Source organism: Topomyia yanbarensis, chromosome 2 (assembly GCF_030247195.1).
Source record: "Topomyia yanbarensis strain Yona2022 chromosome 2, ASM3024719v1, whole genome shotgun sequence".
Classification (NCBI taxonomy): domain Eukaryota; kingdom Metazoa; phylum Arthropoda; class Insecta; order Diptera; family Culicidae; genus Topomyia; species Topomyia yanbarensis.
Window position 1 is genome coordinate 174,292,123 of NC_080671.1, and position 22,253 is coordinate 174,314,375.

A 22,253-nucleotide genomic window follows, 5' to 3' on the forward strand; every position below is an offset into this window, starting at 1 on the left:
GGATTAAATTGCCAGTGTCACTCTAAAAGAATATGGTAGGAGTTTCATTTCAGGAAAAATACAAGATGTTGGGGTAAGGTTTCCAGAATAAATGTCAAAAGAACTAATCTTTCTGTATATTTTCGATATCCAATTTACTCTATTTATTCCCAAGAATCTCCCACGCTCAACAAGAAACATTTGATAAAAATTGATAGAAGAAAAATATAAATGTGTGCAAAATGGCACACATTTATATTTTTGCCTTTCTCAATAGAAAGGTATTGCAATTGCTCTGAAAACCGACTTTTTAACGGAGGGCCGAGTGACATATACCATTCGATTCAGTTCGTCGAGTTCGGCAAATGTCTGTGTGTGTATGTATGTGTGTATGTATGTATGTGTGTGTATGTGTGTGTGACCAAAAATGTCACTCATTTTTCTCAGAGATGGCTGAACCGATTTTAACAAACTTAGTCTCAAATGAAAGGTGCAACGTTCCCATAGGCTGCTATTGATTTTCTAATGGATCCGACTTCCGGTTCCGGAATTACAGGGTGATGAGTACGAACACGCAGAAAATGTCGATTTTAATAAATTCTGCAATGAATGTATAAAGGTGAAAATTTTTCCAAAATATGACCACAACTGCTTCGATTTGTAGTATTAGGTCACTAACATCCATTCAAAGTCTATTTGGCCCCATTGGCCACCATCCTCGGTTCCGGAAGCACCGGCGGAAGTATCTAAATTCAGAATAACAGTCACATCGGTTTCTCGGAGATGGCTAGACCGATTCGACTAAACTTGGCCTCAAATGAAAGGTATTGCGTCTCCGTAAATGGCTATTTAATTTCATCCCGATCCGACTTCCGATTCCGGAGTTACAGGTTGTGGCATGCGATCACATAGCAAATTATGATTCAAACCGATATTCCGATGAAAGCAAATAAGATAAAAATTTCGCTAAAATGTCTCTCAAACAACTTCAATTTGCTGTTCTAGGTCACCGACGGCCAACCAAACTTTCGTTGACTACATTGACCACCATAGACGGTTCCGGAAGTGCCCAGGAAAAGCGGCCATCTTTCAAAATTTACGAACTCACATCAGTTTCCCGGAAATGGTTGGGCCGATTTTCACAAACTTAGTCCCAAATGATAGCTATAATATCCCCACAGATGTCTATAAAATTTCGTACGGATCGCTTATATGGGTCCGGCAATATAGACTAAACCGTCCGGTCACATATGAAATTCCCATATAAGCCGGAACTCAAATTTTTTTTTCAAAGGGGGGACCCCATGAAATTTCAGAAATCGAATTCGTATTTTTGATGCCAAACATCTTTAAAATGCATGAAACGTCGAGATTTTATGTTATCTCGAAAAAAATTTTTTTATGAAAATCGACTTTTTGGGACTTTGCCGATTTTGCACCTTTTTTCAGTTAAATATTACCGTAGCTGTTTTTTCTTTTTCAAAATTTTAGAACTCGAATAATGATTTATTTTCCTGTATATAGTTGTCATGTGCTGTATAATAATAAAATGTAATATATGCATTTAAAAGCTTTTAATGAATATAAACAACGCACACATTCTCGTGATTCATGATTGAGAAAGGCACAATTGTACCGCTAGGTGGATTAAAATAGGTTTTTATTTATATTGATGGCAACATGGTAAAATTTGATATGAATAACAAAAATCCCTAGAGCCTTAACTTCTCGTATTCTTAAGGGGTTACATACCTTCGGCGAAAACAAAATTGGAATTACTTAAAGGTATGAGGCAATGATTGTTTTACATTAAGGCTATAGTATTTTGATTGCACATTTTTAGCGAAAAAAACCACCATTCGTTTATAAAACTATACTCATAATTAACAGACGCAGATATCAATCTATCAGCAACAATTTTCGAAAAACTGACAGCGATAAAAATGCAGTATAAACAATGCACTCTAAACTAAACTATTTGATGTTGGACACCCGCGTTTTTTCAAAATGGCGAACACAATAACTCAAAAACTAATCAACGATTTGACTTTATTTTTTATGAGAATGCACAATATGTGAACCCTGTCGATGAACCACAAAAAACTCAATAAAAAAATTGTCTTCCTATTATTTTGAAGAAAAGTGAACGAATTTCCATTTTCCGAAACTCGATTTTTTTGTGGTTCATCGACTAAATACAAGTCAAAGCTTATTGAATTTCCCGCATCAGACAATTTTGTCAAGAGTTATCGTGTTCGCTGCAGCGCTCCTAGACGTGGAAATGGTTGGACGTCTACTCTTGGAATGCTCGTATGTGTGGATCCGAGTGACAGAGAATATTTTTTTTTTGTGCGCGATGTAAATAAATCTGAACAGTACAAAAAAATCCATTGTTATCTTGCATTCAAAATCATAAACAAAAATAACCTTCGGTTTGTTCAGATGCCCCCCTTAACGATTACTTGAATAAATAATGAGTCTCAATTTCTCAAACGGGTCATTCAAATTATGTGAAATCGCAATTTCGATGGAAGATCCTATTTTTTGCTAGTATTTGGCATAGCAAAACCAAATCCGGATGGGTTTGGGGAAAAATAATTTGTTTGATCATAATATTGACATTTGAAGTTTAGTATTTTTTTTTAAATAAGCGGGCTATATTTTTAAAAAAATACTATGGGCGAGCTAGATGACCGATTTTAACGAACTAATCACTAATAAAGTTGTCGTAAGGCACAGATTGTTTGTGAATTTTTTACGTTCTGAAAAGTTACTATTTTGTATATTACATATATACAAAATAGTAACAACCAATTGTTTAATTTCTTTTTAATTTTAATTTTATTTCCAAATCTTCGGTAGTCACCGTACAGATGTATTTTGACTTAAGTGTTACTAATTAATAACATAACTATTCTTGGACACGTTAAAATCGACCACATAACAAACTTCGTTAAATTTGCGGCAACATCTGTCTGATGGGATCGTTCCATGGAAGCTTCCTGAGAGCGAATCGCACGAAACATCTTTGTACACGCTCTAATCGATCACTTTGAACGGCACGATATGGCGCCCACACTTGCACCGTGTACTCCAAAACACTTCTAATCAAGGCACAGTAAAGAGACTTTAGTACGTAAAAATCGTCGAAGTCTGCAGTGTTCCATTTTAGAAAGCCTAGCATCCCAAAAGCTTTGGTGGCTGTTGCAGTAATATGGTCGGAGAAACTCAGCTTACAATCAAAGAGTACTCCCAGGTCACGAATAGAAGCGATCCGTTCTAGAACTCGTCCTTGTAGGCGATATTCATAGCGGCATAGAGTTTGCTAACGTCCGAAACCTATCATATTTAACATTAACTTCCATTCCGTTAAGCATACCCCACCCTTGTACCATGCAGATGTCTTCTTAAAGCACTATAGAGTCGAATACGGTAACTATGGTACGAAAACTTTAAAATCATCACCGAACATCAATTTTCCACACTTGATACGACTGCAGAGATCATTAATGAATAAGATAAAAATGAGAGAACCTAGACGACTGCCTTGTGGGACGCCACTGGGTACATTAAACATGCTTGATCGCATGTTATTTATCCAAACAAACGAGGACCTATCAGAGAGATAGGACTGCAACCAATTAGTCAGCCAAGCTGAAAATATTAGTCGCTGTAGTTTCCGAATTGCGATGTTGTGAGGTATTTTATCAAAAGCCGTAGAAAAGTCGATATAAATTGAATCCACCTGAAGGCGATTCTCGATGACAGGAAACAACAAAGAAGTATGAGCCATTAGATTAGATGTAGTAGATCGTTTCATGACAAATCCATGCTGATATTCCGAGATGAAGTGGGAAACATCTGCATATATAACATTGTAGACTAACTTTTCGAGGACTTTAGCAAGACAGTTTAGTAGTGAGATACCCCTATGGTTCGCGACGTTGTGAAAGTTTCCAGTTTTATGAATAGGAACGATGGCTGCTTCTTTCCACGCGGCAGGAAAAATTCCTTCAGTTAGCGAACGATTGAAGATGAAACACACCGGAAGAGTTAGCGCTTGGGCTCAGCTTTTTACCAACTGGGGCGATAGGCGATCCGGACCAGATCCTTTTGACGTATCAACAGCAGCCAGAGCTTTCAAGACGTCTGCCTCACTAATAACCAGGCGAGGTAGACTTATGTTGTACGATGGCAGCGTTGCTAAATACTCTTCCGAAGGGGCAATGCAGTCGCTGTTGAAAACATCACGAAAGAAATCAGCAAATAGATTCACAGCCTCAGCTGAGAAAGACGATGAGATGTTCCCTAGAAAAACGTCAGTTGATGTACTGCTACAACATTTCCTGCTATTTACGAAGGACCAAAACGTTGCTGGGTGGTTACGGAGATTACTTTGCACTCGATTTATGTACTCGCGAAACGCGTCCTTTCTAACGGTTTCACGCTACTGCTCGGTTTGACGAAGTGTTATTTTGTTAGCGTCGGATTTATGGTGGAGAAATCGATGTTTTCGTAGAGTGTTTCGTAAGCGGCGGATTTCAGCGTTTCACCGCGGGTGCTTGTGGTCCATCCTCTTCTTGATGCGTTTTACTGGAACATTGTGGCGGATTATTCCATAGACAACGCTGTAGAAAATCGCTACAGCCTCGTCTAACTCATTACATTAAGTCACTCCAGTCGACAGCAGTAGTCAATGCGGAGATTTCTTTAACCCTCCGGCACTCTTGCCGTTGTATTTTGTGCAACACCTTCCGAAACTCTAGCGAAATCTTCTTTCAGCACCAGCTGCCGGAGGGTTAAGGTTACAACTATTCAAATCAAAGGGAAGGTCGTCAATCCATTGGAAAAAATCATCTCTTGCATTAGTGCGTACATCCAACCGCAGCACAAAAGGTTTGTAGTGAGGATCGATTTTCAGTAAACCGCTCGGAAGTTCAAGCAGCTGAACTACATGGATGTTGTTTGCGAACGCAAGATCGAGTATCCTTCCGTTCACGTTCGTACGTGAACAGATCTGGCACAGACCGGTTGCAATCATAGTCTCCGTGACAGCTTCTTCTTGTTCTGACGAGGCGTTAAGAGGTAAATAGCATTTCAAATCACTGTCAAGCGACAATGAAGACGAGCAAGATTGTAATCACCGATGATAAGAACACTGTCGGGACAGCTGACTTTGTCCAAATTATTATAAACGAAATTGGCGTGTGCTTTGTACATCTCTGGGTCGCTATTTAGCCTCAGATATATACAGCAAATAAAGGCAGACTGATGCGGAATGATAATACGTACTGCGATTTGCTCCGAATTTTAAGCTCCGCTTAAGCTCAGCAGGGAACCTGCAAGGTAGTTCTTCAACCACCACGGCGCAGATGGCTAGATGCTGGGTTGCCATCACATCGGTATATTACATAGTCCAGCGAAAGTTCTGAATTGAACACATTCTCGCGCAGCCATGTCTCGGTCAGAACAATGACGTCGTAGTCACTGGAAGAGAGTGCCAGCGAAAAAGCTTGCGTTTTCGTTCTTATACCTCTCACGTTCTGATAGTACACAGAGATGTGTGTTTGGTTTGGGGAGCAGGTGCAACAGAAGCTGTCGGTGCTGGAGCGGACTCGTTTCTCGATGTATCACTTCTATTTTCATCATAAGCTGGAAGGCGATTCGCGATCGACGGATGATCGATATGAGTAGGAGCTGATGGCGACGAAACACTTCCTCCAATCCCGATAATAGTAGAGAGCCTGAGGGTTTGCACCGTCCACTATACAACGCAAAAAGTTTATTCCATTGAAGGGGTTACTGCATTGGCTCTCCCGTAATAAACCGGCAGGCCACGATGAGGGATCCAAAGCTTGACATCTAATTGCAAGATCTAAACTGACTTTGAAAGACATTCTAGAAACATCTTGTCCCTTGCGAACTAGACACAACATATGACGAATTTCGCGCCAAATCGCATTCAGAGTTGGCAGCACCCTCTCAGATTCTAATGAAACTTTCTGCACATGAGAACATTGTCACAAAAAGCCACTTTGGGTATTTTGTTTTTCCAAAAATGATCTAGACTATCTTTTGAAAAGGGCCAAACTTTTTTATACAAATTTTTTTCAAATGGCTATAGTCTAAAAATGACAAATCCTACAAAAAATGTTGTAGGAGCGGTTTTCACAAAATTAGTCAAATTTTCGAATAAAAATATTGAAAAAAATTCTTCATTGACTCCTACACTGAAAAAAATTTATTTTAAAAACTTAAAGTCGATTTAAAAAAACCATTTTTGATTTGGATAAAATTTTGTTCTAAGACAGATAATTATTTCCCCTACCTACCATCAAAAATTCAAGTTGGGCACTTTTAAGGAAAAATATTTATTTGAAAAAAACTTTCCCTTGTCCAAACTGATTTTTTTTCTTCAGTGTATTTTTATCGAAAACTAAACCAATGAAAGTCATAATCATCTTAGAATAAAATAAAACTCAGTTTGTGAGAATATATTGTCTAATTTAGCAACTAAGCATATTTTTATTAAGGGGTTAACTACTTTTTCATTTTTTAATACTTCAGCTGAAAGTACAATTCATTCAATTTTTATTCAAAACTTTGACTATACCCTTTTCAAAAGACAAGCTAGATCATTTTTGGAAAAACAAAGTATGCAAAGTGGCTTTTCGTGACAAAGTTCTCATGTACAGAAAGTTTGAGCCAACATTTGTGCGAGTTGGCGCGAAATTCGTCATATGCGGGTTCTATTGTAGAAAGGCACCTGAAACTTCCTTGGTGCTCTCGCTGATATGATAGATGGAACTGACAAGTCGCTCAAATCAGCTGACTTCGTTTCCCGATCGGCAACAGCCTGCATGCTCGGGTTAGGTTCTACTTTATTACAAAATGAAATAAAAAGGTGTTCTCCGCATCATTTTTGTACAGAAAAAATGCCAGATACTACTTTTAGTACCTAACAACATGCCATCGGGAAAAAATGACCCGCGATTTGTAACTAATTGTTATTGTTATTCCACGTCGAACGTCGCCGCGCACGGATTTCGAACAACGGATTGAAGGCGTAAACAGCTGGCGTTGCGGCATTATCAAAGGATAATGAAAGACGCTTCTGTAGACACTCGTCGTCACGAACCGAGCACTCGGTTTCTCACATGAGCAGATCGCTTGACATATCATGTATTTATTTGCAAACTTTGAAAGTTTCTGCATCCTTACTTTCTCCGGAACATCAAACTTATGCTGAGCGGCAAAGGACAGTAACTCCGGAAGCTGCCGGAACTCCGCCTTGACGTAAGTCTTATCATCTATGATGAGACAATGGGACTTCGTCAGCATCTGGATGTACAGTTCCCAGGCCCATGACTTTCCCACCGTATTTTGCCGTTCGTCACGATTAGGAGTCTTCAGCACTTTGTACGTATGCAATCCCTTGCGGTCCTTCCCTAATAACAATTGTAGTTTTAAGACACTTTTGAAGCCGCTCTTAAAACTTAGATTGCACTTTTAGAGTGCTATAAAACTTCAATTGTTACTTGGGTTGGCTCTCTCGACGAAAGACGTGGACATATTCAACTGTTTTGGCCACATCCCTGTCCGAAGCACTGGGATTCTGTTTAAACTCTTTCACTGCACGCTTGTGATCCTGATCACTAATAGAAGAGCCATTCTGAACTCATTTCTCCTGCCATGCGATGCAAAGTGACATTCAATCACACGATTGACCATTGGCTGCTCGATTCTGAGTTGTTCTCCGATGTCCCAATGAGTTATTTGAGGATTTTCCAGGTGCTTGCGCAAAATCAATTCGCGACGTTGCTTTTCGGGTGACACCATTTGTTCAATTTTCGAAGAACTGACAGCGATAAAAATACAGTGTAAACCATACACTTTAAACTACTTCTACCCAAATTTTTATGAAAAAACACCTAATGGGTTACTTTCTATAGCGTTTTCCGTGATGCAATTTGATGTGATTTTATTTTTTTCTCATGTAGCTTCCAAATGGTTTCCATTATTGCCTTGATGTCAAAAGAAAAAGTACAGAAAATCTTATGGGCTTTTTGAAAAACCTATTTCTGTTAATGGAGAAACGCGAATAACTTACGAAAAGGTCTTCATAACTGGGATGTTAAAACAAAATTTAAAATATCTGATGGACTACCACATTTCAGAAAATTTTTGTAATGAGCATTTTCATTTGAAATGGCATTTATAATCATATTCGAAAAGAAAATTGTATTTTTGACTGCAAATAGTATGAATTATAAAAATATGTCAAAAGTTGTTGTTAGGAAAACTTTTTTATTTTACCCTTTCATGACCAACTTTTTTTCTAGTGCATGTAGAGCTTTAAAACTATTGTCCTTGAAAGCGGTGGAATCAAGAAACACGGAAAGCCTTTTTTCATAAAGATAGGTGCTTCCCTTGCAGTGCTAGAAGCTGATCAATTTTGAACTTCAATTCATTTCTTCTAGAATATTCACAATAGTCCAATTGCGTGGAAAACATAGCCAAAGACAGTATAAATTGACAAGTTTTATCAGTTTTCAATAATATTGCACCATAACGAAGATATATGAAAAATTCGTTTTCCATCGTCAACGTACTGTCCCTGGCAGCACTGCTTCATCGGAATCCAATCAGACTAATTACAATAACTTCAGTTCTAGAGCTGATTCTGGTAACTGTTAATGCTCAAATGAAAGGCGATAGTCACACTTATTAGTCTTACTTGTTTTCGTGAGCAAATCTAGCCTCAAACAAACGTTATAGCTGTTTAAAAACGTTGTTGTCCACAAACAACATGAGCATGAAGAAGTTAAAGCTTCTCCATGATCCAAACACACTGTCTTTTACGCCTTTAAAATGATGAACATTAAACTGTTGACATTTTATGATGGGGAAACGTGAACAACTTTTGAAAAGGGCATAATTTGACGAATTATTTTTTTTAGTTTCGTTCGAATCGGCGAGGGTCATATTTTTCGTTTTCTCGTGGAATTCCTCTTCTACCAAACAAATTCCAATAAAGCAATCAATTTATATAAACTTTGCCAAATACACGTCTAAAACTTCACTACGACTTCAGTTTCTTTTACCTTCCAGGGCATTCAGACCTCTCTTCCGGGACATTCAAGCTTCTTTAGTTGAATATTATATAAAATGTGGTCCAGTTATTGTAACTGAATTTGTACCAAAAGTTGCTGTGAGAGTTTATTTAAAAAAGTGTATATTTATAGAACGAAGACGGTGCAATATCCCGAAATCATTTTTATTAGTACAAATAACCGTAAGACATCATGCTTAATGAACGGTTTTCATATAACTTATACCCTTTGGTGCTCTTTCTACGACCGCTGTTAATTGATGACACAGAGTTTAATTTCGTGTTGGTACTTACGGTTTTCTGTTATTGATTTCCCTTATCGCTTTTATCGCAAATCAGCAGTAATCCTCAAATGAATTTGTTGACGTGGTTGTTTCTATCGGAATTGCAAAAACTGATCACCGACGAATACCCCACAATGCCACCACAAGAATCACTTAACACTCTGTGATATTTGGCTAGTAGTAACCAATGACTGAAATTTATGCAATAACTACATTCACTACCTCTTCGATTTTTGTTTCCCCCTTCCTTATAGATTTACCGCTGGCGCTTCTTCTATTTCACTGTCACTATTTTCGCAGTATCACCATTAAAAACTGACTGAGATTAGATATGTCGGCTATGTATGGAATCGGTGGCACTGTATTTCATATTTTTTCCCTTTGTCCGGCTGGCAATCTGACCTCACGGTGCTAGTTGATATCTTGGCAATGATGATGAATGAACAAAAAGAAAATATACGAATATCCGGTTTTCTGTACAGCCGAATCGAAATGAAAAACGATTCTTTGGATTTTTTCTTCGTATTATGACCCTCAGTCAGTCACTCAGTTAAACTGCGGTCACAAAATGCACACTCAATTTGCACTACACATTCAGGAACAAAAGATTTTTCGCAAATCAATTTTTGTCCATCAGCGGTCGATTTTCTGGATTCATAAAGCGAGGCACTGAATTCTAACTGGATAAATGACTGACAGAATTCAGCACTATTTCGTCGAATCGTTGATGTCAGCCAAACCCACCAATGAAAATTGATTTCAAGCTTATCACAGCACTATTCTAATAGAGCTGAAAGGATTTCAGCTAGTTAAACGGTTGAAAAACACAGGACGAAGAAAACACAAGAATAGAGGACTGCATTTTCACAGACGTAATTTTCCGAACATCTTCACTACTTGCGATTTTCCGAGTCAATAAGCCTGCACAACAATCTCGATGTTTCATGCTCTCATCTCGATTCAACTCTCCGGAGGCAACGCACACTAACACTTTGTACTACCACCCACCCGCTTCGACTGGTATTGCACTGCACTGCCAGCAGGCTATGATGGCTGATGTCTACTCAAACACGCAATGTTTCGCTCTTCAAGTTTTCCACGCGCACGCTCTCGCAATTCTGTCTCCCTTCTTTTCCGTCGCCAGCAAATCGAACTGGTTGCTAACTTTTCCAGCACTTGGCGAGAGAACAACATGCGGTCGGGCATCGATTGTTGTGCATACGGCGTGAGTGTGAGAGGAAAATAGTAAACAACTGAGATTTTCATTCAACCACCACAGTCTATGCGTCGATAAATTTGCAAAAGTGGCGAATGTGCGATATTCGTGAGCAGGTCGATTGAAGTTTATATTTATTTCAAAGGTGTATGGTAATTGAGGACCCACCATTTTAACTTTTTAGTAGAAATAACGTTTTCTGAGAGACGTAAATTGACTCGACTCTATTGGGTAATGATAACATTATGAGAATTTTGATTCAACAATCATATTGAGTTGAATTCAGTTTTTTTGCTGATATGGCTACGTTTGTAAATGTCCACTCTACTTTGACAGATTGTTCGTCCAATATCAGTTTTGACAATTCGTCAGTAATCTCAATTTTGACAAGCTATGGGTTAGCAAACCCTCTCACCTACCCTGCTCAATAATGTTCTCAGTTCAATCGTTAAACGTCAAATTTGAAATTTGTTAATTTGTTTCATTTCCAGCTGTTTGAATGCTATATGTCATGAGAATTAAGGAATTCGAACTCTCATCTCATCACGTACGATATCACTAGTAATAAACCTATGAAATTCGGTTTAAAAATAGCCGGAAAACCATGTCATCTTCTAACAAAACAGTACCTTAGCAATGTTTATTTAATATATGCGCCAATTTCAATCAAAATTTGCCAAATTAAACCATTTAAATCATAAGAGAATAATCGCTGTTAGTCGGCCGTTTTTTGAAGGCCTTTAGCGTATACTTGGTTTTGAATACTATATACTCTGTATTTTCCTTTGAAATCAAGTGCCGCCGTTAAATCGTCTGAATCCTGTCGATTGTGCCGACTCGAACCGAATTAAACTTTTTCTTCAACGGAGAAAATCCATAGTTATATATATATATATATATATATATATATATATATATATATATATATATATATATATATATATATATATATATATATATATATATATATATATATATATATATATATATATATATATATATATATATATATATATATATATATATATATATATATATATATATATATATATATATATATATATATATATATATATATATATATATATATATATATATATATGAGTTGAGAAGAGAAATTAACGCCTACCGTGATGTGAAAATTGAGACTAAGGGAAACGGCTTGTCAAAATTGACACGCCGGATGATATTTTAAAATTGATACTGGACAAACGACTTGTCAACAATATTGTTTTGAAATAATTTTCTGTGCTATCAACCCACGGGTTCCTATTTTAATATTAATAGTACGTTCACACTAGGGGTTAAAACGTGTTTCAACGCTATCTTGATGACATTTTTCTTGTTGCTAATTATTATAACGTGTTTTAACTCTGTAGTGTGAACATAGTATAAGCAAATACAAATATGTTAATACGGAATGCTCTGATGATTTTTTGAGGACTCGTTTTAAGCTACCCTGTACCTGGAAAGGTACAGTGTCAAAGTGACAGCGTACTTTGATGAAATATTTTTAGAACTAGCATCCCTGTTCCCGATCAAATAAATAAATCGAATGTCTATGGAAACGACTGTTTATTATGAGCAAATCAGAAAATTTCACCTTTTTACTTTTTTATGATACATTATTCAAGATATTCTGCAGCACATACAAGATGTCTCTAAATTTTCAAGGAACTAAAGCACCGCAAAGTAACTGAAAATGGTGACAGTTTAAAAAATAGCGCAATAATATACTTTTTCATCGTTAGTTCCTCCTTGCCTTGGCGGCTTCGTTAGGACGAGGAACCTGCGAGACAAAACGGTAAACGGCTTTCGAGAAGGGTTATTTGCCAGAATTAAAGAATCGAAAATTATTCCGTCAGCAGGTTTCGAAGCGCGTGCATGTAATTTTGAACCGCTCCCGAAGATTGTTACCATAGCAGATATCTATCACATAATTGTTTTGATTTGTTTTAGAACTGAGTGTCACGAGAGAATTGTTTACAGGCCAATTTAATTCGGGAAGCATATTCTGGCCAGAATCAGCTTGAATGACTAACGAAATTGTTGAGGAGCAAGTCACGCGATATATAATGCCAAGTAAGATTTTTGTTACATTCGAATGTTAGATTAACAGAAATTGCTGTTTCACAAAAAAACTAACAACATTAGCAGCGTTTGGCAAACGCTGCGCAAACAAAACTACAAAGACGACCCGCTCTGTGGGAAACAGCATGCCACCCGGGTTCAGGATGAGCCGAAAGCAATGAATACTACACACTTCTACAATGATAAGTACTTCGCGACTGCCGATGTGAATATGACCTCATATTTTGCAGCCGAGTCACCAATTTTTTTTTTTTAATTTTGCAATCCTGTAGATGATTTCATTGGAACCTTGTAAACTTTGAATATGAAGCGTTGCCAGTTGTAATATGTTTTGGAAACTCTTACCTGTCAAAGCAAATCAGAGGAATTGGATAGCGTAAATCGTTTTTTTCCGTGAGCCAAAAATGAGGACCTTGGCGTATTTAATTTGTATTTGGTATAAGACTGAGAAGATTGAATATACAATATTTTCCGAAATTGTTATTATGCCTATGTTGCTGCAATACAGGTTTTAAAACCTATAAACTGCCCATAATCGCTTATCAGTCCCATAAAGATAGGAAATCCCACAGATAACGGGACAGCTATGCGACCATGGGTAGTAAATTAAAAAGAGGTAAAAAGTTATTTTTATGGATTTAGATAATTTTGAGTAAATAACAATCATATTGATCATCCTAGCAGAGCAATGCAGCACATAATGTAATCATAGCGGATACAACCGGAAAAATTTGTTTTAATCCACCTAATGGGTCAATTGCGTCTTTCACATTTGCCCAAACTACGATTCTATGGCTAGTTATGTTCAAAATAACAGTGGAAATGTAGATTACATATTCAGTACGATTTGAACATACATACAATGGATCGACAGAGAACTTGAGATGCTATGTTTTGACGCTGAAACACTTGAAACCAGCGGCGGAGGAGTAGGGTCCGAGGGGTCCGCATAATATATAATTAGCTCAATTAGCCTTAGCTCAATGTTGTCTTCCTGAAAACTTATTTTATCATGCGGGGGTATGTGTTTGTACCCATACCAATATAGGTATTTTTGGGACTTGACAAGTAGATGATGAAAATGGACAATTGAAACCTTTTGAAAACCTAAGATGGCGACTTCCGGTTAAGCTATATTCACGATAACTGTTAGGGTTATAGAAATTTAAGCCGGAATTCGCCAACTTAAGGTTAAAAATAGCTTCAGATATCAATTTTTGTCTTGTACTAGTCAACACCGTGCCGAAAATACCAATATTGTTGAAGTTTTAGAAAAACTATTTAAACCGGAAGTCGGTGTCTTGGATTACAAAATGGCTCAAGACATCGATTTCTGTCATGACCTCGTCAACCCCATTCCGAAAATACCCATATTGTTGAGGTTATAGAGAATTTATCTAAACCGGAAGTCGCCATCTTGGATTACAAAACGGCTCAAGACATCGATTCCCGCCATGCATTCGTCAACCCCATTAAGAAAATACACATATTGTAGAGGTTATGGAGTTGTTGAGGTAATAGAGAATTTTTCTAATCCTAAATTCACCGTCTTGGATTACAAAATGGATTAAGACATCGATGCCCGCCATGCACTCGTCAATCCGATACCAAAAATACCCATTTTTTGAAGCTATAGTGAATTTTTCTTAACCGGATGTCACCATCTTGGATTACAAAATGGCTCAAGACATCGAGCCCTGCACTCGAACAGCCCATTCCGAAAATACCCATATTGTTGAGGTAATGGAGAATTTTTCTAAACCGGAACCCACCATCTTGGATAAGAAAATGGGTCAAGACATCGATTCCCGCCATGTATTCGTCAACCCCATTCCGAAAATACGCATATTGTAGAGGTTATGGAGTTGTTGTTGAGGTAATAGAGAATTTTTCTAAACCTGAATTCACCGTCTTGGATTACAAAATGGATCAAGACATCGATTCCCGCCATGCACTCGTCAGCTCCATTCCAAAAACACCCATATTATTGAGATTATAGAGAATTTATCTAAATCGGAAGTCGTCACCCTGGATTTCAAATTGACTTCAGACATCAATTTCCGTCATTAACTCGTTCACCCCATTCCGAAAATACCCAACTTTTATTAGTAACAGTTAGCTAAGAATATGTAAAATTGTATACAACTTCTTGCTCAAACTTTTTTTACGAACTTGGTTCGCAAAAAAGAGTTCGTTATTTCGAAATTATTTCGTAAAAAAGTTACGTAAAACGAATAATACGTAAAAAAAAGAGTTCGTAAATGGAGGCTTCAGTGTATGTGTGTGCCAAATATTACCAAATATTGCGATTTGCACAAACTTAGTGTCAGATGAACGATATAATGCTCCCATAAGCTGCTATTTAATTTTTAATTGTTCCGACTTCCTACTCCGGAATTACGGGTGGAAGAGTGCGGTTACACAGCAAATTCCCACATAAACTTGCAAGATCATGATGTCCGAATGATATGATACATATTGAAATAGGTTCAACATTACATGGATTTGCAGGTGTAGATCAGCGATTCTCAACCTTGTTTGCATCGAGGACCCCTTTGAAATCACTCTGGGTAGTCGCGGACCCCTTCGAAATAATCCTGAGTAATTGCGGAGGCACAGCAACGACTTCAAGGCCTCCTAGGGGTCCGTGGAATCCAGGTTGAGAATCGCTGCGCAACGCAAAACTCAATTTATTATCGAGAATAATGCCTAGAACTTATTCTTCCTATTCTATAATCGAACGTTGTGAGGTACCTGCTTCGATAAAACTATTTACATTTACTTACAGCTCTATTCTATTCTATTCTGTTATATTCTATTCTAACCCTTACACAGCCAGTATTAAAAAGCATCCTGGAAAACACAGCAGTTATTCTTTACTGTTTTTCTTGTCAACATTAATATTTGAAGTATATTATAATATGTCGCAAATATTAAAACGGCTAGGCATACTGTGCAGAATTGGGTTTGAAGATGTTTCAAAATTATCCGGAAATTGATATATTCATTTAATGAATAATTTACCTAACGAATTGTTTTGAATCTTGAATGAGGAAGAAACTAGCACAACCGTACCGACCGTTTCAGTTTATAGGAGGTTAGGGTATATCATTGGGAGGGACTTGACTAAGAAAGTTAAGGTCACTCCTTTGCATAGGCGTGCGCAGCCTTTTCCATTGGGGGAGGCTAACGACTTAAAAACATTCAATTATGTTAAGCCTTCATTATCAGTTAGATTTCTGGTAAAGCTTCGATTGTAAAACAGTTATTTTATTTTGTTATTGGAATTCACGTTGTTTCATTTATTTCTTAAATGTAGAAACTGGTTTCTCAAAATCATCATCCCATTTTAAGTAGGCTTAAAAATTAACATTAATCATTTTCAACTTACTCGAAAAAAATTTCTCAAGGTCTTTGACGTAATACAATTCTCACATTTTTTGCAATTTGATTGCATCATTTTTTGCAAATAAGATCTATTTTGTTCCAAAAGTTTTTCTAAAATTATATTACCGATCAGTTTTAGAAAAAAAAAGCTGAAAGTTTCTCTTGTTTTCGCTTTCCATGTAATACCTCCTGAAATCGCCATAAATGCCTTTACCGACTGCATTAATCATTTGCAATAAAAAGTTTATAATTTTTAGTCAAAGAAAAAATGAAATTGATTACCAACAGTCTTGTATTTTAATGTCGGACCGAATCTTTGCTTCAGTTACCGCTTCCTCTCGACCTCCTCCATATTTTGTTGTCAATAGAGATTCCTGATTTCAACGAACTTGTGCCAACTAAGATAACATGGCCTTCTTAAACAAAATGAGATATGCAGTAAGTTTGACATGTTTCTCATATGTTCTCAACATTATAATACTTATTTAATTTTAAAAATTCCAGAACATTAGAGGATCGTTAGCCTCCCTAGCACCCCCCCCCCCCCCCCCTTGCGCACGCTAATGCTCCTTTGGTCTTTAGGGATGGGACAGATGTATTTAAACCTTGCCCCGGCTAATGGGTCTAGGTTATTGCGCCGCTCTCTGAAAAAAGAAATAAGATTGAAGCAATATTCACTTTTAATATTAGTACTTCGATGTTATTTCATTGATTCTCTTGCAATGGACAACTGTGGATCAAGATAAATTTATTAACGAAACAGAGGGCCAATGAGATAGAGTTTTACAGTCAGATCGTTGGCCCAACAATTGCTATCAAGAAAATGTTTGCGAGTCAAATTTAAAATGATGATCGTCATGTTCAGCTTTCCAAAGCGAGCTGAGCTACGAGAATATTAGGTATATAAATGGGTACATCACAAGTAATGGTACAAATCTCGATACCAGTACTATTTTTGTATATTTTACACGACAGATCAGGAGGAGAGGAGATCAGATTTTATATGCTACTAGCTAATGCCCATCACGCGTTGCTGTGACTTTCAAACGAAATAGAAGGAAAACACAATTTGTTCCGAAGCGCCATCTGGTGGGCAGATAATGCCCAAACAATAGCACACAAACACGGTCTATAGCGAATGCCTACTATGTATAAATTTGGATGTATTGGAGTATTTTGATGCTAAATGTTATCCTAAAACATGTATGTTGTTCATATTTTGTCGACAAAATTTTAGTTTTTTGGACTTTTGTAAGCATATTCCATTTTTAAACTACATCAGTTCAAAAAAAAATTTCTAATTTTTGTGTCTAAAAGACCCATTTTTGCATTCATTATAATAACGCAAAATGGAAGCAGCATATGAATTCTTGAATTTGGTCATGCAACAAGTTATCAAATACAAAAAAGTAATAGGAAGAGCTGAATTGTGTAATGTCAGTTATCGAACGGCAAGAACGATTTAAGTGTTTGAAAAGGTAAAAAATAAAAATTAAGCGCCTATGCCGATAATGGAGCAAATTTTTTTTCTAAAAAAGGAAAAAAAAAATCAAGAGTACGTGAATAATTCTCATACACCCACCTCCTTCTCCATGGACAAGCGTGGACCTTCTCGTACCCCTTACCCTCCCGTAAATTTTCCACATGGTATATGGACGGCCATAAGTTGACATATTATTGCATAACACTGAAATGTTCTAACGACGAAAGACGCATCGAAAATATCATAAAGAGAGAGTGTATATCTTGAACCATTTACAGATCACGGTCCAACAAATGCATTGTTATATGGTTACAATCAAGTAAAATCTGTTTTTCTATATGTATCTGACCAACCTGATAGGCACGATGAGGGTTAAATAATCAAAATAAAATAATAATGAAAAAATGTTGTAAAAAAGAAAAATCTCACTAAATTGTCTGCTTCGTAGAATCCTTGATCCAATAATGAACGTCGTCTCTCTCTCTGGTCGTCAATGATGCTGTATGGTACTACGGTTCGTCTTTCGTCCCAAACAACGGAGTTGGTGTTCAGGGATTTACATTTAATCGCTAAACACAGTACCATTCATCATTCGTTCATTGGTGATAATCATTTTCAGCGGTATGCAGTGATGCTGACTCTTGGTACCTTGATTCTTGGGGAGGAAAGCATCTGACACCAAAAACCTTCCGCAACTAGTCCGACTGATCCAGGAAACTGATATCCCTGAACAAACCATCCCAGGATGGCTACAGGTAACTGCTCAAAGTGGTTACTGTCACCACTGCCGGCATCCGTCAACCATAAGTGCAAACTCAGTTAAAACAATGATTTGGCAATTCCCGCCTTTACAAATGAATAATTAGTTTTCGAAACTGCTAGGACTGAATTTTTTTTTAATGAAAAATACGTGACAGGCTGTGAAAACGTGTCCGTGTTTCACAATTTACATTTACTTACAGCTCTGCATGCAAAGCCAATTTTTCCAAGGAATGTTTTGCACAAACTTATCTTTGGAATGGACTTCAAATCGAGACTCCCCATTAGACTGGTTCGATTTTTGACTTTTAGCTCCACCAGGCTCTATTGATTCCTAGTATGGCCCTTAGTAATTGTGCAAATTTTGGTACCGATCGGTTGTGTCTACGGACCCTCCAAAAATTTCAAAGTTTGTATGGAAATTAGTATGGGAAATCGGGTAAAATTGAAAATAAATTATTAAAAAATCACCTCATCAATCAATACATGAGAACACTATATATTTCTAAAGGTGTTCTTCAACTGAACACATTCGTGGGACATTTTAAGTTTGTGAAAATTCGCTGAGAGAAGTTATTAACTAAAGAAGCAGCATAACTTCAAAACAAGTGGATTTTATTATTAATCATAGCAACCCTATTTGAATAGTTCCATCGTTATATATGTGTAAACTAGGCTTACCACCAACCGCTCCCGTATGGCAGAAGCATCTATTCAATTTCCATATAAACTTTGAAATTTTTGGAGGGTCCGTAGAGGCACCCGATTGGTACCAAAATTTGCTAAATTACTAAGGGCCATAAAAGAAATCAGTAGAGCTTGGTGGAGTTAAAAGTCAAAAATTGAACCAGTCTACTCCACATATCACAAAATACAAATGAGTGAGACTCATTGTTGTGCTTTTTAAGGTGGTAATTACAGAAACACTAAGAACACGTGTTTGTGTAATAAGTATTGACTAAAAAAGTTAGTTTATGTAGGTAGCTTGACAATGGTTTCAACAATATTACTCTTCCCTTTCCGTGCATATCCTCCGAAAAAGTGAAAAATAAATCAATTCTGTTTTATAACTTCCTACTAGTAAATATGCTGAAATGGCCAATGTAAGTAATATGTCTATAAATAATTTCACTCACAATACAGTCAATGCACCGGTTATTGGGTCATTAGAGAACTTAACCATATGCTTCCACGAACGAATTAGCTCATCAGAGTGTAATAACAGTCATCGGTGGGTGGGTGGAGACTCTGGTGGTACAAAATATGAAATGTGAATCATGCCACTCATGCCAAATCTTCTGCTGCTTTCACAATTACAAGCGCTCTTGCTCTGCTTTGCCAATCTATAGTTGTTATACCGTAACTCACTGCTTAATTATTCGACTGAAATCGGTCTATCCTTCTGCGACAGCCGCGAGCCTATTCCTGCGCTCTTTGTTGCACCGTATATTAAAATATTTGGGCTCTTTACCACCGCGCGCTGGTTTCGACCGAAGAAGTTGAAACCACCCTGAAGACTGACTTGAAACATGTCGGGCAGTCTGAAGTGCAAAACAATGATTGGCCAAAACAACCTACACGAATGAACAGAATGCACCGAAAAAAACCGAGAGCGTGTTGACTGTGGTGAAAAGTTTGTCTAAGATTTGAAGGTTGCATGGGGCCAGCGAAAATGCTTAACTGGAAGTCAATGTTTGCTATTTGCTGGGATCTTGATATTTCACTTAAGTTGGTATTTATGATGTTTTTGTATACATTATTAAAATCTAATATCAAGTGATTGTGCAAATTTAGGCCTCCACAAGAAAAGTTTCCAAATCTACGTGAATGATCCAGGATGTGAAAAGAGTTTTGTTATTCAATTGTTGAATTTCGGTTATTTGAGCACATTAATAAGCTACATCTATTATTTGTCGGAGAAACTATTATTTTGGAAATTTACTTAAAAAATGAAAAAGTCTTCGTAACACCTGATTAACCTGTACCACTTATTATTAACGTTCCAAAAGCAAATTTACTTACCATAGTTCGATATTCGAGATAACGTAAATGCATCCGAGCTGGGCTGTATTATTCGTACTTCGCTTTGATATGAACAATCTGTCCTGGATATGGACTAGACACTAGCATGTGTTAATCCCGATGACTGCGTTTACATGTAGATAAGAAAAGCGCTCTCCTAATATTTAGTCAACAACTTAACTGTGTAAGATGTTTAAATGTTAACTCACCTTGGAGATATAATTTCTTCCCGATCGTTTGAGATGCAAATTTTTTTGCACGTTTAAATTTTGAATAACGTTTGCAAAGATACTTTTTCTCAGAAACGAGGTGAAAAAAAGGTGAAAAAAACGTAAAAAACATCATGTGCTTGAAAAATTGGTTCACGCCATTTGCAGAAGTTTACGATAGTTAGATGGAATCTTAGCAATAGCAGTTGGCAAAATTGTGCATTTGTATCATCATTTTCGCCATTTACATGGATTGTTCTACCTAAATTGTTATTCAAGTTCAAGTAACCTTGTAGGCCGCCTTCAGCAATGTGATTGCAGTAATCCAATTGATCACTGCATCAATAGATGGGACAATTTATCCGTCCATCCTATTCTCCGTAAAATATTATTTCTGCCAATTGTTCAAAATCATTGTGTGGTGCGCTCATCGATCGTCAGATATCCTCCTGGACTTAAGATGGATCAAACGAGAGAAACGTTTCGTCAACATCGTGCATCAGCTAGCTAGACTCTTCGGCTATTATCATCGCCTGAACTGAATTGCGTTGCGTTGTGACGATGATTTTGGAAGATTGCACGCTGACTTCATCATGTTTGACTGCTGATTTGCTTAGGAAATTGCAGGCAGGAATTCATACCAATCCGACCCATATTGAAATCTCAACAGCATGATAGCCATCAGTGCCTGCCGCCCCCGTTTCCATCATTCACGAGGAAGGATAAAGGATACGGCAGATGGGAAGTGTTGATGCTTCATCTACTTAACGGAAGCACAACGATTCATCAGACTCTTCCATAGGTGTCGCGGAGTTGGTGGTTTGGAAGAGTATAGAGTCTAGGACTCGCTCCAAGCAAGCGATGCGACCTGTAAAGACATTTTTAAACTCTGGGTAGCCGGCTACCGAGAGTATTCTATGTTTTCTAAAAAAAAGGTAATTTGAACTCCAACTCTGAGTAGTTGACAGGGTCACTATTTATTGCAGCAGTATTCAAACCGATTTCGTTATTTCTTCTCTACGATATTTTTATTGGGTTAAAAATTACCGAGTGATAATATAGATATAGACTAATAGTTATGATAGCACGAAATGATATAAATCAAGATTTCTTTTTTTCTTTTCTTCATATCGGATTGTTTGTAAAACATGCGAATACGATCGATAATAACGACCATTAAAGAGAACTAAAAGATGTTGATAACCGAATGCAGGGACTTGATAGCAATAACGGAACTTGAAATTAGATTCATAAATTCATACGAGGCGAATTTTCAGATCTCCGATCAACTATTCATTTAGACTGTAGTGTTTTAACGCCTAGATTCGCATGCACCCTCTCATTCTGCTACTATCGATAGAAAGCTGGTAGGACCCAGTCATCGCCGGTCTAAGGACCAAATGTAATCAATAGACTTTGACTCGCGTGGAAGCCTGTGATAGGAGACTTGAGAGAGCTAAGTCATCTCACTGCTTGACGACCGAAACAAATTTAACAGTTTACGTCGTGCCAAAAAGTTTAGTTATTGGAGACGCGTTGTTGATAGCTCATCTAGAGAAACATCAATGAGTACTCTTTGGAACACAGCCAAAAGATTGCGCAATTAAAACGTGACGAATGAAAGTGAAGATTTCTTCAATCGCTGGATATTACATTTTGCCAAGAAAGTTTATCCAGATTCTGCCAATGCGCAGAAAATCATTCGCGTTGC

The 22,253-nt window shown here is 37.3% G+C and overlaps 1 protein-coding gene across 1 annotated transcript in view; it reads right to left on the bottom strand.

The window, feature by feature from the left end:
* The window catches only part of LOC131682164 (protein numb), a 122,410-nt gene extending 112,110 nt beyond the window's left edge, over nt 1-10,300 (bottom strand). The window contains exon 1 of the mRNA XM_058963428.1: nt 9,386-10,300. The gene's annotated coding sequence lies outside the window, so the exon portion shown is untranslated. The remainder of the gene's footprint in view (nt 1-9,385) is intronic.
* Nucleotides 10,301-22,253: the final 11,953 nt, after the last annotated feature.